The 16,285-nt window shown below is 40.9% G+C and overlaps 1 protein-coding gene across 1 annotated transcript in view; it reads left to right on the top strand.

Annotated features, from left to right (window-relative positions):
* The window catches only part of Exoc2 (exocyst complex component 2), a 223,616-nt gene extending 221,025 nt beyond the window's left edge, over positions 1-2,591 (top strand). Inside the window, exon 29 of the mRNA XM_090356361.1 lies at positions 2,533-2,591. The gene's annotated coding sequence lies outside the window, so the exon portion shown is untranslated. The remainder of the gene's footprint in view (positions 1-2,532) is intronic.
* Positions 2,592-16,285: the final 13,694 nt, after the last annotated feature.

Genomic DNA, 16,285 nt, shown 5'->3' with positions numbered 1-16,285 from the left:
ATTGACTATTCAAGATATAGTTTTCTACCAGAGGCACCAATACTAACTTTGTACTAGATGCTTGTTTGACTCAAAACTATTTACTATTAATATGAACCCTATTTAGGAGATGAGAAGTGAGAGCTTCCCCCATGGTCCACAGAGATGCATCATGTAGAAGTTTTGTATACATGCTTAGTCATACCAAGCCCACATTTATTGAAAAGATGATTTATTCAACAGCATCTGTGCCAGGCCCCTAATTAGAGGCTGAGGTTGAGATGAATAAGACATCATCTCCCTTTGTCAAAGACTATGCACACAATATGTGATAAATAGCTTGAAAAAAAGGCATTCATTACTGCATACATACAAGAAGGCATATGTCTATAGGAGAGTTAAGAAGTGTGGTGCTAAAAAAATAAAACAAAATAACAAAGAAGTGTGGTGCTTAGTCTTGGGGCACAGAATGGTAGGTAAGCTTTCCACATGAAACAGTAGGCCAGACTGTAGTTCTAGCTCCTGTGGAAGCAAGGGATCCATATGAATATACAATTCTGAGGGGACATAAGACATTTGGGATGGGTGGGGAGGCTGGAACCATGGGAGGCCAGAGGAATAGGTTCCAGAGTCTATTAAATCATACTAGGACAAATCCTGCTGCCATGAGCCATACAGCCAGTCCCAAGGACATGAAAAGACATAGCAAATTTCAGCCAATAAAAAGCCACAAGAGAAGACTTCACAGCCATCTCACAGTAAAAGCCACAAGGGAAGACTTCACAGCCATCTCTCTAATTTGAGAGCCCCTCTTACCCACAAGACAATTGCTCACAGACCTTGTGGTTTGTAAGTAGATAATCACAAGATTGTGAGATCCTCCTCACATCTCTCAGGGATTCACCAAAGGTGGACACGTCTCAAGAGCAGTGAATCAAAGGTGCTTGGGCTCTCTGCCCAGCAGAACCTCATGGAAGCTTCAGTAGAAAGACTCACACTGGGTCCTGGCTTGGCCATTCCTAAGTACATGACCCCTCGTATTCAGAGGATGGAAAGGTCAAATGGAAGCTGAGGCTAAATGAGAAGCAGGCCAGGATCAGCCCCAGAAACCAACAGCTGGCATATCTTTTTCGACTAGTACCTTGCTCCCTCTGATGGAGTGAACAGGAATAATCTCATTTCCTCCCAGGAATCATGGGAAGCGTTTCCTAAGAACAACACAATGAGGATTTAAATATTATTTGTGAAAACGTATTCGTCTATGTTTCTGACATAAGATTTAAAAAATAACATAAAAACTTGCGGGGAAAATGTTTTGAGCAATGGCTAACTCATGATAATTAGAATATGTATTATCTCATCTACTTACTGTGATTCATCATTTAGTATCTATTCAGCAATTTTCAAGTAAACAGTACATTGTTATTAACTATAGTCATCCTAATGTATGACAGATCCTTGTACTTATCACACAGTACACAATTTTGAAAACATCATATTTTGACCATATATATATATATATATATATGCTTTTTGTCTGTGGATTAAAGAAAACAAAAAAAAAGTAAATAAAAACTGGTTTGTGGTTTGTTCTTTTGTAGGAAAAATGGTGTCTAAAGGCAGGACACCAGGTTTTCTCCTTGGCCAACAGGGAAGCTGACCTACGCTATGGGTTGGATGCCTGGTGGGGTTTTGCCATTTAGGACTTATTTGCAAGTTTGCCTCCAAAGTGAGATAACTATTTCCCAAGTGATAGAGCTTCATTTAAAAAACAGTTGTAGTTGAAACTCTTATTTACAAAATGAAGTATCTCGGAAGAAAACCTAAGAATGGGAAAGGATTGAAAACGTGAGGCTGCAGATCGCTGTACTTGTAATCCTGAGGAGTTCTGGACACAGGGTCAGGGCTTTGGACCAGAGGTCTGAAGGTACCTTCTTCTATAGAAATGAGAAGCTCCCGCTCCAAAATTGTTCCATATTCATTGAAGTGAACATGTCCAGACACAGTCTTGAGGGGAAGATAGAGGGGTAATAGACACCCAAAACAGCTATTTCTCCCTGTGAGTTTTGGGGTTTAATCCATCCAGCAAATGTGGAAGAGATGAGTACTGAGAACTATGTTGTTACTACCTCACCATATTGAAAAATCAAAATATAAGTAAATTCAGAAGGAAGTAGGGGAGAAAGGCATTCACTGGTATCTCAGAGAGATGAGAGAGGGAGAACATGGGAAGGAGGAAAGGAGAGAGGGAGGGCTTTGCTGTGTTATGGGACAAGAATGTTAAGGAAGGGAATGTTAAGGTTGGGAGGGCGAGAGGGCCATGGTTGTTATAGGAAAATAAGACCAATCTCATTCCATATCTCTGCAGAACATTTAGATGTGCACATTCTTTGACTCACTGTCATACTTTGGGGGAACTATCTGAAGTATAAAATCACTCATACTTGCAAAAAGAAATGCAACATCTAGGAGATCATACTAGCTCATGTCATACCTTACAGCAAGCTAACCTCTTTATGTCTTTGTTAATTCATTTTTCTGTCCTTCCTTTAGCATTCAGGTGCTCTCAAGACCAGGATCTAATGGGGGCATTCATGAGACCCAGAAGAGTGCACAACGTAGAAATGAAATCCATCATTATTTGTGCAATGAATGAGTGGTACTGAAATAAATGCCTCTAAATTCAAGGTCTGAAACAGAATGCTATCAACTATATCATGGTAATAAATAAAGTGACCATTACAATGACATTATAGAAACAGACACGTTGACAAAGAATGTGCATAGAGCCTGCTGTAGGACAGTTTCTACCAACAGTATCACCTGAATCCATCTATTTCTTCTTTCTTAGGAATTTTCATTTAGAGAAAACTAGGTTCAATCTAGACTGTAAGCAAATGATTTATTCTCCATATATGTCTTCTAAATCATAACCTATGTTCCATCTTTTGGAAATAGGTAATGTGCACAAAATATCTACAATAATCTCAAAGAAAGTGAGCGGCTATAGCTATATGTATACATATGCATATTTTTGATTTTGTGTTGCTCTTCCTGTTGTATGTTGCAGTTTGGGGCATGGAGCCCGGGGCCTCCTGTGTGCTATGGAGTGACTTCCACCATCTTTGTCTGATGTGACTCAGGAGGGGGATGACAAAGGACACTAAAATGCAGCAGAGCCATCAGGAGCATGATTTATGTCTCTTTCTTCCCTGAAGAGATTTTTCCTCTGGACTTCCAGTGCTATCTCACAGCTGAACCTCCAGGGTGAAGACAAGAACAAAAGAGGGGTCAGAGTGAGGAGAAGTTGCCCAGGACAGCTGAAGTGCTGCTGTTTATTGGTCAAATTCCCAAAGGTCCTTTTGCCTGTAATCCTAGCAATGCAGGAGGTTGAGATGTAAGGAGCATACTTCAAAGCCAGCCCCTACACTAAAGACCGTGAGACTCTTATCTCCAATTAACCACTAGAAAACGGGAAGTGTCACTGTGGCTCAAGGGGTAGGGCAGTAGCCTTGAGCTGAAGAGCTCAGGGACAGTGCCTAGGTCCACAGTTCAAGCCCCACAACCAGAAAAAAAAAGGAATAAGAATAGATAGCCAAGTATAAAAGGCTTCTATACCCTCTAGTAATCTTCGAGTAATACTAATTACTGAAGAGGCTGCGATCTGGAGTATTACTCCTTGAGACTAGTCCAGGAATAAAGTCCTGTTGGGAGCTGAGTGCAGGGTCAGGCTGGCCCATGAATCTGCAGCACTGAGTAAGATAACCACACAAAGAAATTAGCTGTTGTATGACACCATGCCTATCACTTTCTGCTGAGACTTGATTACCATTGGGTACGAATGTGTTATTGCTTTATCACTCTGCTGAGACCTATGGTCTCAGCACCTGCCCACCTTTGTGCTGATAGGCTCCCGCACCCTATATTAGCTGAATGTACTTCCTCAATAAACAAGCTCTGGCAAGGGAGGGCTGGGTGCAGGCAGTCAGTCGGCCCTCTCCTTTCTTGGCTGGTCTTGGTCGAGGCGTGTTCTCTCCATCCCTCCTGCAGGTCTGGAGGGACCAAGGACTAAAAATCCCGACAAAGTCCCTGAGATTTCTTCTCCAAAATAACCAGCCAAAAAGCATGGCTGGAAACCTGGCTGAAAAGGAAGGTTTTGTTAGGTGCATATGATGTTACCTAGATCCCTAATGGTTAATACAAATTCAGGAAGTCTAACTCATGATTTTCAACCTAAGTGCTATTGAATTTTGGGCCAGTTACTTCTCTGGGGCAGATGATTCCCTGCATACTTCAAAAAGTGCAGCAACAACTTGATCTGCATCTTTTAGATGCTAGTGGCTGTTCCCACTCTACTATGGCATCAACATGTCTCCAAATATTTTTGTGTTTGGGGGACACAACTGATCCCCACTGGAGAAACACTAGTCTGATCCATTCAGAATCAGTTCTTAATTCCACTGGAAACAAAGACACACTATTGAAGAGAAAGGAAAAAATCATCAACAGAAGCAGTAGCGTGGAACTCAAACACTTTACTCTAGATGAAGGAAGCTAGACCAGAAAGATCAAGTACTGTGTGATTCCAGTTTTTGCAAAGTCTTTGGGAGGAAAGTCTATGGACAGAAAAGAGATGAATGGTTATCACTGTTGGTGGTGGGAATGAGGATTAACTACTAGTGTTGGGGTGATTTTCTGGGGTTCTGGTAAAGAGCCACACAACTCAATAATTTTAAAACTGAGTAAAGTCCACCAGGGTCCAGTGGCTAGATACTCAGGAAGCTGAGATTTGAGGATTGTGGTTCAAAGCAAGCCTGGGCACAAAAGTCCCTGAGACTTGGTAGAAGTGGTGATGTGATTGAGTGTTAGCCTTTAACACAAAGAGGTTCAGAGACAGTCCTTGAGTTCAAGCCCTAGGACTTGAAAGAAACAAAAAAGAATAAATCATTGAATTGTACACGTTAGATGATTGAATTTATGAATGTTATTGAAACTTGGTAAAACTTGTTTGTTAAAAACATGAAAAAATCAGGAGGTTGATAAGATATTGTGGAAGAAAATTGTCAAATAGGAGATAATAACCATCCTAGTGATTTCCTCATTGAGGAAAAGTCTTTGAAGGCAGTGACAGTAGGTGCCCCACATTCCGTGTGCCCAAATGACTGTTGAAACAAGTCCACAATATTTTTGTTGGTAAGACAGCTGCAGTGTCTGTTAACACCTGATACAACCCAATGGGCTGTTTAATTAGCTCTGGGCTGCATCTTTCTACGGAAAATAATGTGCATGCATGACTACTCATGTTTATCATGGCTTGGAAGGTGGCTGACGATTGGCCAGGACATGTCCTACAGACAGTCTATGTTTTCTGTTAGGATATAAATTAATTCTCGTCACTGATGCGACAACTCCAATGTGACATGATATATAAAGAGGCTAGAAACTACTCAAAATTCCCCATTGCCCACTCAAATGTCTACCATCACACACAGACACACACACACACACACACACACACACACACACACACACACTTTTATTGCCTTCCTTAGGTTTGTTTTAAATGACAGCTGCTATTGTTATTCAGAGAACTTCTGAGGACTCTCAGTGTAAAGGGAGAATATTTAACTGCTATTCATTTACCATACAGAAATATGTCTATGTAGTGACTGTAGGAGATCTGTCTGGGGAGCGTGTGTGTGTGTGTGTGTGTGTGTGTGTGTGTGTTTTCTTTTGGAGGTGAGGGGGCTTGATCTGGCATGTTGTAACTTGACTTTATTGTCAACACTTTATTGTTCACATGTGAACAGTAGGAGAACAGGAGAAGTGTGGGGAGGCTGGAAGGAATCAATAAATGTCTTTTTTAAGGATGTCAAGATACCTAAACTATCCAACCAAACAAGGAAAATCCACTCACATAACAGAATATGAATCCTAAATGAAGGAACACTTGACATTTCTAAAAGCTGCAGCCTGAAGTTGCTCATCCAAGTGAGAAATAGGTTAAAAAATGGAGCTTTAGGATAAATTAGACCTCAATCTGATAATATTTTTTATTTAAAAATTCCATTTACTTGAAAACTAAAGGGACAGTGAAAAAGAGAAAATTTCTAAGTCCCTTCAAAGGCCACACAAGGAAGATACTCTCTTCTTTTAATAATTCCACATGCGGTATGTTTCAGTCTTGAAATTCTAAGGGAAGTTACCCCTATCCAGAGGCTTGGTAAGCTGAGAATTGGAGTAATCAATCTGGGTCTCTAAGAGCAGAGGCCACCAGGGATATTTCTGAGACCATTCACTACCTGTCACCATTGTAGGAAAAGAGCATGCAATAAGAATGAATTCTGATTAGTTCTAACTTACACACTGGAGGCTGAGAACAGGAAGATGCTCATCTCCATAAATCAGTGTTTAGAAATATAATAAAGGCATTTTGTCTTTCATTTCTGCCAATAAAAGACACTGAAAGATCACCACGACAATTAGGTTTCTTCCATGTATCTTTTATGAAGTATACAAACCTCAATTTCACAGTGGTATCTCATTAAGCATAACTAGGGCAAAAACAATTATCCCACAAAATATGGAAATGAGAGACGGTGGCATTGACCCATATTTTTCCTTTACCTTTAGCTACAACTAACCACCAAAAATAACAGGAAGTGGCTCAAGTGTTAGAGAGCTAGCCTTAAGCAAAAAAGCTCAAGGTCAGCGTTTAGGCCCTGATTAGTCCCAGGATTGAGACACATGTAAAAGCTTTTTTTTTTTTTTTTTTTTTTTTGTCAGTCATGGGACATGAACTCTGGGCCTGGGCATTGTTCCTGAGCTCTTCAGCTCAAAGCTACTGCCCTACCCCTTGAGCCACAGAGTCACTTACGGTTTTCTGGTTTTCTGGCATGATCTTTAGTGCCAGGGCTGGCTTTGAAGTGCACTCCTCAGATCTCAGACTCCTGTGTAGCTAGGATTACAGGCATGAGCCACCACACCTGGCTACACAAAAGCTTTCTATTCACATATGAGCAGTTAATTGCCATTTAAAGATAAGAAGCCTGTGCGGAAAAGGCCAACTTCCAAGGCAGCAAATTGCCTTTTACTTTAAGGTTTACTGACTTCTGGTCTCTGAGAGTCAATTTATAGAAACCAAGGGTGAGGTGTGTAGGTTCAGCAGACTCTTCTTCCAGCTAAGAACACCAGAGGCATAGTCTCCCCATCCTATTTCATCATTTTCTTTAAAAAGCTGGTCATAACTAGCTTTTAAATGATCTATTACTTCTTTATTTTATTTTAATGTATAGAGGGCTTACAGTTATATTCGCCAGATAGAAGGTGCATTATTTCTCATCCCTTCTCATGTTTTTGTCCCCATTTCCCTCCACCCCCACCCCTAATCTTTTTCCCCTCCTAGTTCAAATAAACAAATAAACATATATATGTATATAATATATCAGGTAACAAAGTCAGATACTGTAACAGCATGAGATTAACCAAAGGGCAGCACAAGAGAAGAGAAAAAAAACATAGCACATTAAAAAAAATCACACACGATAAAGCTCTTGTTTCCATGTCCTTGAAGTCCATTAATTTGGCCTCATTATAGATGTATGGCCTTCTGTATCCAGGGTATGAGTTATTGAAATCCTCTGCTAGGAGAGTCCTAGGTTTGTACTAATTATTACAATGAGGGAAACCACTGAACCTATGTTCCTTTGGGTCTGGTTTATTTCATTTAATATGAATTTTTCTAAGTCTTTCCATTTCCTCACAAATGGGGCAATGTCATTCTGATGGCAGATGTGTATAAATATCACATCTTGTTGATCTACTCATCAACTGAGGGACATCTGGGTTGGTTCCATATGTTTGCTATGGTAAATAGTGCTGCAATGAACGTCATTGTGCTAGTGGCTTTAGTATGTCCTTGTTTCTGGATGTATAGGTAAATGCCAAGTAGCGGAATTGCTGGGTCATAGGGGAGATCTATATTTAGTCTTTTGACTGCTTTCCATAATTGACCTATTACTTCTTTCCCTAATCCAACTTTCCTAGAAAAGTCAAATCATTTTTATGGACTTGAAAATTTGTTTTCTTTAGAAAAAAACTTTTGAATAAATTATTCTTTACTTTGGGGCTAGAGAACATTTAATGGTTTGAGAAAATGTTAAACTTGTTGCTTTTACATTAGATTGAATAAGTCTGCTTGGTTAGCCATTGTTATTTCTTAGAAGAGCCAATTTAAGCACTAGACCTTTCCAATCATGGCTGACGCAAGTGAGTTTTTTCTGCCTGGCAGAGATTCTCAGGAGTATGATGGGTATTCTGCTTGAGTCCTTGCTTTTCCCAGATGAAATTCCCTTCTCCCATTTTGCTCAATTTTCAGACCTCCAACTCCATTCACTTGTGGCTGCTGATCATACTTCTTGCTTCTTTTTGGCACCTTTGTATCTTGGTTCATCCTTGAAATTCTAGCAATGTTTATCCCAGACAGACTCATGACTACCTTCTAGACCCTTAAAACTGAATTATCACTTGCCAGCTTGCCCACCTCTCCTCAGAGGGATCCCAGATCCACCAATTCAACACTAAAAACATCAAAAATGGTTTCTTATTCGAAGTCCTTTAGCATCAAGACATAGGTAGCAGTTGTTTTGCAATGTGTTATATGGTAACAACACTTGCTTTTATTTATAGATCCCACTAATATTCATTTATGTTTATTAATTTATCAATTAAACTTTCAGAACAAACTATGTCATATGATTGCCTTGATTTTGCATGCTTCTAAACTATTCCATTAGATTGTCTTTGTTTTGCTCATATGAATATCTTATTGTCCATCGGTTCAAACATAGTATAGGAAAAAAAGCCTGGACTATGGGCCAAACTGAAATTCTAGTTCTGGTTCTGCTACTAGAGCCAACCATGGGTACTATCTCATAGGTATGATCATGGCTACTCATTATCCTGTAAGCTTGTTGGGTAAAATAATTTATGTATGTATATATGTATCTTCTACAAATGGAAAATATTTTTAAAAGTATTATAGAATGGAGTCAATACAAGTACTTTCTTGTGAAATCCCAAGGTGGGCTTCTTACATTGTGAAAAAATGACATATTTTGTAATCTCAGAAGTTGCTAGACAGAACATGTTGAGGACCTGCCTTTTTATTTTAAATACATTGCAGGCTGAAGCAGATTTGTGCACCTAGGCCATACATGTTGCACTACAGTGTGAACAAAAGCACTTCAAGATCAAGAGTCCCTGTGGACTTTTGCTGCATTGCCTTGGGGATAATGGTACAAATGACTCTGTATAAGCTCTTTTACCATGGGAACTCTGAATCAGAAGCAGTAGATTTCTTTAAAAATGATGTTAGCCAGTACTGTAGACTTTGTTCACAATTTCACATCAAATTACTAGCATCAGGCTCTCTGAGAAGGACAACTACTGAGTAATCCAGGAAACAGAATGAGTCTATCAAGTGGTAAGTATTTAGATCTGAGTGAAAGGTGACTGGAATAAAGTCAGGGATATGATAAGAAATAGATAATGGTTTAAAAACCCAAGCAGAGGAACAAAAGGGAAGCCAGAGGATGGCTCTGATTAGGGCTGCTAAAGTAATTCCTGACAAGGCCAATGGAGCTCAACTTTCACCTTACCAGATAGTTCTGGCCCTCCTGAGAGTGAAGGGTGGTGTCTGATTCTAGCTGACTAAGAGTCTGGTACACTGCCTGTGCAGAAACAGAAAATGTCAATAATTTTGATATAGAAAAAGAAAATGAACCATTTCTGGTTTTCTAGTGGTTAATTGGAGATAAGTACCTGGGTGGCACTGACCTGCAATCCTTACAATTCAGCCTTTTGAATAGCTAGGATAACAGGTGTGAGCCACTGATACCGGGATTATCTTTCCTTTCTTATTCCCTTCCAGACTCTAGTGGTCAAAATTCTACTCTTAATTTCTAAAAAATCAGCTTTGTTTTTCATAATTCTACTCATAATTTCCACAGATAAATGAAAATATGCAACATTTGTCTATTTTTTTCTATTTCTTTTAAAAAAATCTTTTTTTTTTTTTTTGGCCAGTCCTGGGCTTGAGCTCAGGGCCTGAGCACTGTCCTTGGACTTTCTCAAGACTAGAGCTCTACCACTTGAGCCTCAGCACCACTTCCGGCTTTTTTCTATGTATGTGGTACCGAGGAATCGAACCCGGGTCTTCATGCATGCTAGGCAAGCACTTTAACCACTAGGCCAAACTACCGGCCCCTTAAAAAAATCTTATAATGCCCTCTAGTTCCATTCAAAATGATGTGTGTGTGTGTGTGTGCACGTGTGTGTGTGTGTGTGTGTGTGTGTGTGTGTGTGTGTTTGCCAGTTCTGGGGCTTTAACTCTGGGTCTGAGCACTGTCTCTGAGTTTTTGTGCTCAAACTAGTACTTTATAACTTGAGCCACAGCTTCACGTGCAGCTTTTTGGTGGTTAACTGGAGATAAGAATCTCACGGTTGGGGGAGGGTGGTGGTGGTGGGAGTGTAGCCTAGTGGTAGAGTATTTACCTAGCATGTATAAAGCCCTGGGTTTAATTTCTCTGTACCAAATACACAGAAAAAGATGGAAATGATGTTGTGGCTTAAGTAGTAGAGTGCTAGCCTTGAGAAAGCTCGAGGACAGTGCCCAGGCCCCGAGTTTAAGCCCCAGGACTGGAAGAATAAAGACTCTCATGGGCTTTCATGTTCAGGCTGGCTTTGAATGGCAATCCTCAGTAGCTAGGATTACAGGCATGATATGCCACCAATATTCAGCCTCTATTAAAACAATTTTGAAAGACTCAGAAACAAATGATGTCAGCATGTAAGAAGGCCTGCAGTAAGGTATTTACCCTCCCACAATGTACTGAAATCTACAATTTCCACTATGCTCACTGTGTGGAAACCAAGGACCCAACATATTTCTACAAATAGTTTTAGACTGGGAGGAAGAACCTGGTGAGCAAAGTAGAGAGATCTGTTCCCAACAGATAGCTCATCCCTGTGTCTAGCAAATACAAATCTAACAAAATGGCACATCTCAGGCTCTGTAGTTCAGATCTTCAATAGTTCAGATCTTAAATGTCCTACAAAAGCCCATCTAGTACCTACTGGGAGATGGTGGAATCTTAGGAAAGTAGACCTTGTGAAAAGAAGTTAGATCATTTGGGAGTGTTTTGAAGGGATCTCAGCTTCTCTGTTCTTTTCCCAAACATGAGGTGAGCAATTTTCTTCTCTGTATTCACTTCCATGATGTGTCGCTTCATCAAAGAACCAAAGGCAATGGGGCCAAGTTACAATGGACCCTTCCTCCATTAAGTTGTATAGCTCAGATGATTCCTTCCTTCCTCCCTCCCTCCCTCCCTCCCTCCCTCCCTCCCTCCCTCCCTCCCTCCCTCCCTCCCTCCCTCCCTTCCTTCCTTTCTTCCTTCCTTCCTTCCTCTCTCATTCCTTCTCTTCCTTCCATCCTTCCTCAGGTATGTAAAGCTGTAGAACATAGGCTCCAAGAATGCTTCGCGGGAAATGAGTGGACTTGTGCCACCAGGCTCTGAGAGGTGAACTAGGTCCCTTGTCATGTTCTTGCTACTGAAAGAAAGGTATAACAACTGATTGAATTAAGCCAGTGTGTGGAGTAGGGAAATCGGGTAACAGGCAAAGCAAGGTATGACCAGAGAAAACCCCAGAACCAGTAATTGGTGAGCATCTGTGAAACTGATCACCTTTGGTGCTCCAAATTTTGTAAGCAGTAGGAAAGAAGGATTCATTCTCAAGGAATTAGAGGTCTCTGGGCTGGAACACATGGAAATTCCAAGCACAAGAAAGAGAGCCTGCTTTATGACTTGAGACAAAAACATCAGACACTTCAATTAGGAGACATCACCAGAATGTATATGAATTAATGCACCTTCTATCTGGCAAATATCATGTAACCCTTTTACTAATTACAATAAAAAAAAGAAAAAAAATTGAAAAAAAAAGGAGACATCACCAGATAGATGGGTACCTTAAATTTTTATAATGGAGGCAGGTAGTCTTTATAAGTTGTATCAAAAGGGAAAGGGTTATTTAAAAGCATGCTAATGAGAATTCTTTAAGTCAGACTTCTGTAGCCATCAAAGAACCCAGAACAGAGAAAGCACAGCACATTCTCACACAAGGCCCTCAAAAATAACTTGTCATGTTCAGCTATGTAGAACAATATGTTGAAGAAAGAGCCAGAAAAAGTAAAAAGTACATATGAAAAGTCTGAGAATTTTCATGATCTTTTCACTTCTTTCTCTGTAGAAACAATGAAATGGAACCAGCTGGCCAGTCTCAGGTGTTTGAGAACTCTGATAAATCAAATTAGAATAGAGAGATAGGGCAACCACAAAAATCATAAATCAGATGGACCATCAAGGCCTCCATCCAATATTATCAAGTCAGAGGGAGTTGTTATAGCAAAAAAGTAAAGCACATAACAGTTTGTGTTTCCTAAAAGAGTCTGAACACTTCCATCTCCTCCTCAGAATACCCTTTGTGGACTACCTGTGGTCCTTTCTGCCTGTGCTGTATGTTCCTACATTCAGAATTAGCTTGTGGAATATTCAAGAGTGGCTGTCTTCTCTTCCCAAGCTTACTAAAAACTGAGATCAGAGCTGCCATGTTTAGGTGTGCTTGCCCCTATGCAGTCTGCTTACAAACACAGTTCTGCTGTCCTTCCCCACTTTCATGAGAGTACATTTTGCAACAGATGCTTGGACACCTGCCAACCTGGATGATCTTCCCTCAGAAGGTATCAACTTACAGACAGACTAGTATAAAAGGCCTATTTGGGGGCACATGTGGGACTCAAATGCATCTAAAATGTTCTAAAAGAAAAAAAATAGGGGGCCAGGAGTGTGGCCTACTGGTAAGAGTGCTTGCCTCGCATGTACCAAGACGTGGGCTCGATTCATTGGTACTATATATATAGAAAAAGCCAGAGGTGGTGCTGTGGCTCAAATGATAGAGCTCTAGCCTTGAAAAAAAACAATGACAGTGCTCAAGTCCTGAGTTCAAGCCCCAGGATTGAGAAAAAAATAAATGAAAAAGAAAAAAAAAGCAGTTAGTCACAGGCAGTGTTCTACAGAGCAAGCTTTTGAGGCGAATGTGTAGGAGACTAGTATCAGACCTGCTTTTAGTATTAACTGGCTCAGATGTTTCTTGGAAGCTGGTGGCACTTCCGCTATTCTATTGCCAAGTCACCAGCCCCACCCATGGCTTTACTTTAAGGTTGTCTTAAAGTAAAGCAGTAGCCACTTCTGTGCTGGGACCAAGCCAGCAGACTACCTCAGGATATAAGATAGGAGAACACTTCCACTCAGCTTCCTCTAACTTCTTGACTGTACTTCTTGAAGACTACCTTTCCAGGTCCTGTGAACAGCCTTATTAGGCTCTAGTAACATTGTCCTAGTTTTCCTCCTGAGACTTGAGGGCTTTGTCATCTACTTTTGTTTCCCTGAGTCCTGTTCCTTAGGACATTTGCTTCCTGCCTAGGACCTTGGAACCAGTCATTCTGCCTAAAGTTACATGCCTTCACAGACCAGTACAGCAAGCCCCCAATCTGCAAGTACCTCTGTGGACATCCAGATTTTCTCCTCACCTTGCCTAACAATGGACCGCCGGGAACAGAAAGCTATCTGTAAATTGTCATGTGTGTCAAGCCCCCACTGCTACCAATTCATTAGTTCTGCTTTCTATATAGGTAAAAGGGGCATTTCAGGATTGGAGGAGTTTGAGGTACATCTAGCCAGAGGTTTGACATTGCTTACATTTCTACTCCTGATTTGGCCTCTTTCTGTCTGGGAAGCTAGATTTTGACTTTATGTCTCAGCGATTCTTCATCTGCTCTGAATGTATATGAGATGCTCAGTGATAGCTGGCTTTGATTTAGTGTCTGCTCTGCTATCTAGATGCAAGGACTTTGGAATCAGAAGTTGCCTTCCAAGTACTTCAAAATGCTATCTGGAAAGGTGGCTCTGGACACACTGTGTCACTAGACAGTGTACTTTGGCCCTTCTCATTAACAGGAACTTTCTAGACTGGAGTAGGAGCTCCCCACATGTGTGGGTTGATTCCTTTAGAATTTCCCCAAGGTATGTCTCCTCTAGAATTTCCCCAAGGTATTCCAGAGAACCAGGACAAAATTCCAATGAACCTGACACAAACATGGTTCTCTTCTGAACCAGATCTCAGTGGATTGCTTTGTTTATGACTCCTAGACCTGCCTGGTCACCAGCCCCTAAGGATGTTGGGACTCTTCTGCTAAAGAACCACATCTAGCTTGACCTGTATCACCAGGAGCTATACCTCCTGTGCCTAGAGATAACAGTAGGATAATGGGAAAGGCCAGCATAGAGGAGGCTTTTGTTCTAGAGGAAAGTTACTATCAAGGTGTGAAGTTTTTAGCCTGCTCTATAGCACTCCTCGTGGACACAGCTGAATCTGCAAAAAGCCCCTGCCAACAGTTGAGCAATGTTCCTTTTTCCTCATACTTTCCCACCTTCCTTCTAGCACTGCTTTAGTGTGTCTTAACAACAACAACAACAACAAAAAACCAAAACCAAAACAAACAAAAAACACCAGGAGATTTCTAGCCTCTGGCACATGACTCACAGTGTCAAGATCTAAGAAAGCTGTGTCCCTGTCTATGAAGGGCACATTGTTCGCAAAGCAGAAGGTGACATTTCTCTGCTGTATATGGAGAGGACCTCTGATTTTTATTTTCCAAAAAAGGATCCTCACCAGTGTTCTGGGGAAACCCAGAGTGCCAACACATAGCAAACCTGCTCATAAGTGAAGTCTGGTTCCTGTTTGTGCCTGCTTGGCTGCTCTTGGGGATGGGGGCAGAGGCTGAGGTTAGGGCTAGAAAGTAGAATCAGAGAAATAGCCATTGTTCTATCTCTGGCATGTCTCCTACACAAATGCCACATGCCACTCATGGGCATCCTGAGTGGCTTTTGGCAGGCCCCTGTAAACTGCTGTTGTTCCTTGCAAAGACAGATTGTAGGCTCAATATTGCTCCCAAACATTTGTCCACATAGTATGATTCCTTGAAAGAATCATTTGCCAAACCAACTGCTCCTCGAGTTCCTGCCACCTAGTTTTAAAAATAAGACCCAGTACATGCCCAAGAATGATCCAATCCAAATGTCTCTTCTGCTAAACTGACTCCTAATTCAACAATCAGCACCCTCTCCTGCAATTAGCATATGGAAGGACCTGTACTTTCAGGTACCTTCCAAAATAGCGCGTGGACAACCAAACTCTAATAACTGAACTAGAAGCTTCAGGAAAGATAACTGTAAACTGTTCATTCTTATGATCAACCGTTTGCATAGTAATGTGGAGTCAAAATAAACCCAAGCTTGCAGATGTTCAAGCATGCACTGGCAACTCTTTCCCATGATGGAAAGAGACTGGGGCTCAGCACTTGCAGCTTTGTCAGATGCTAATTTCAGCTGGTGACTCTGAGCTGCAAGAAGATACTAATTATGATACTGGCAGAAATGATACTAAAGGGATGTTCTAGGACATAGGTCATATGTCCTAGTGCATCTGAGGACCAGGGGATTCTACTGAATGCAAGAGGGAATGAAGCCTGCGAGTGAAAAGTCAACTGAAGTTCTTTTTTTTCTATTTCTCCCTTTCTTTGGACAATAGAAAGGAAAGGGAAGAGGAACTACCCTGTACAGTCTTGATGACTTCTTGTTAAGTACATATATAAATACAAGAGTGTTGAAAGTGCATTCGTAATACAATTATTAGTAACTTACGGTCAGGATGGGAGGAGCCATGTAATATAGGATGGCAGGGGTGAGATTCTCTATTTCCATGAGAGACTGCATGCAGAGTGGCACTTGGTGACCACCTCTGTCTATGAGATACAGGTTTAGATACTTCTGTTAGTGCCACGTACCTGCTGCCTTTAGTTTACTAAGGGTCCAAGTATTTGAGTTTGGCAGGCTCCCAGACATGGGTGATGTGACTTCCTGGGAGCTAAGAAATCATTTTAAATAAAAAATTAAAAATAATAAAGCATCATGTCTATGAACACACACACACACACACACACACACACACACACACACACACACACACCATCAGAACTGTCGCCAGAACTTACAATTATTGTTTGTGTGAATGACACTAGGTATTTCCAATAATTGAAATAGGGTTCCGGATAAGGGAGAAACTAGACAGAAAGAACCAGCACTCAAAAAATTTAAAAAGCCACTTGCAGGATTCCCTCCTTAGGGAA

The sequence above is a fragment of the Megascapheus bottae genome, chromosome 22, assembly GCF_031878675.1.
Source record: "Megascapheus bottae isolate mThoBot1 chromosome 22, mThoBot2.hap1, whole genome shotgun sequence".
In the NCBI taxonomy this organism is placed as follows: Eukaryota; Metazoa; Chordata; class Mammalia; order Rodentia; family Geomyidae; genus Megascapheus; species Megascapheus bottae.
The sequence above is the reverse complement of the archived record's forward strand: the minus strand, read 5'-3'. Positions and strand labels throughout refer to the sequence as shown.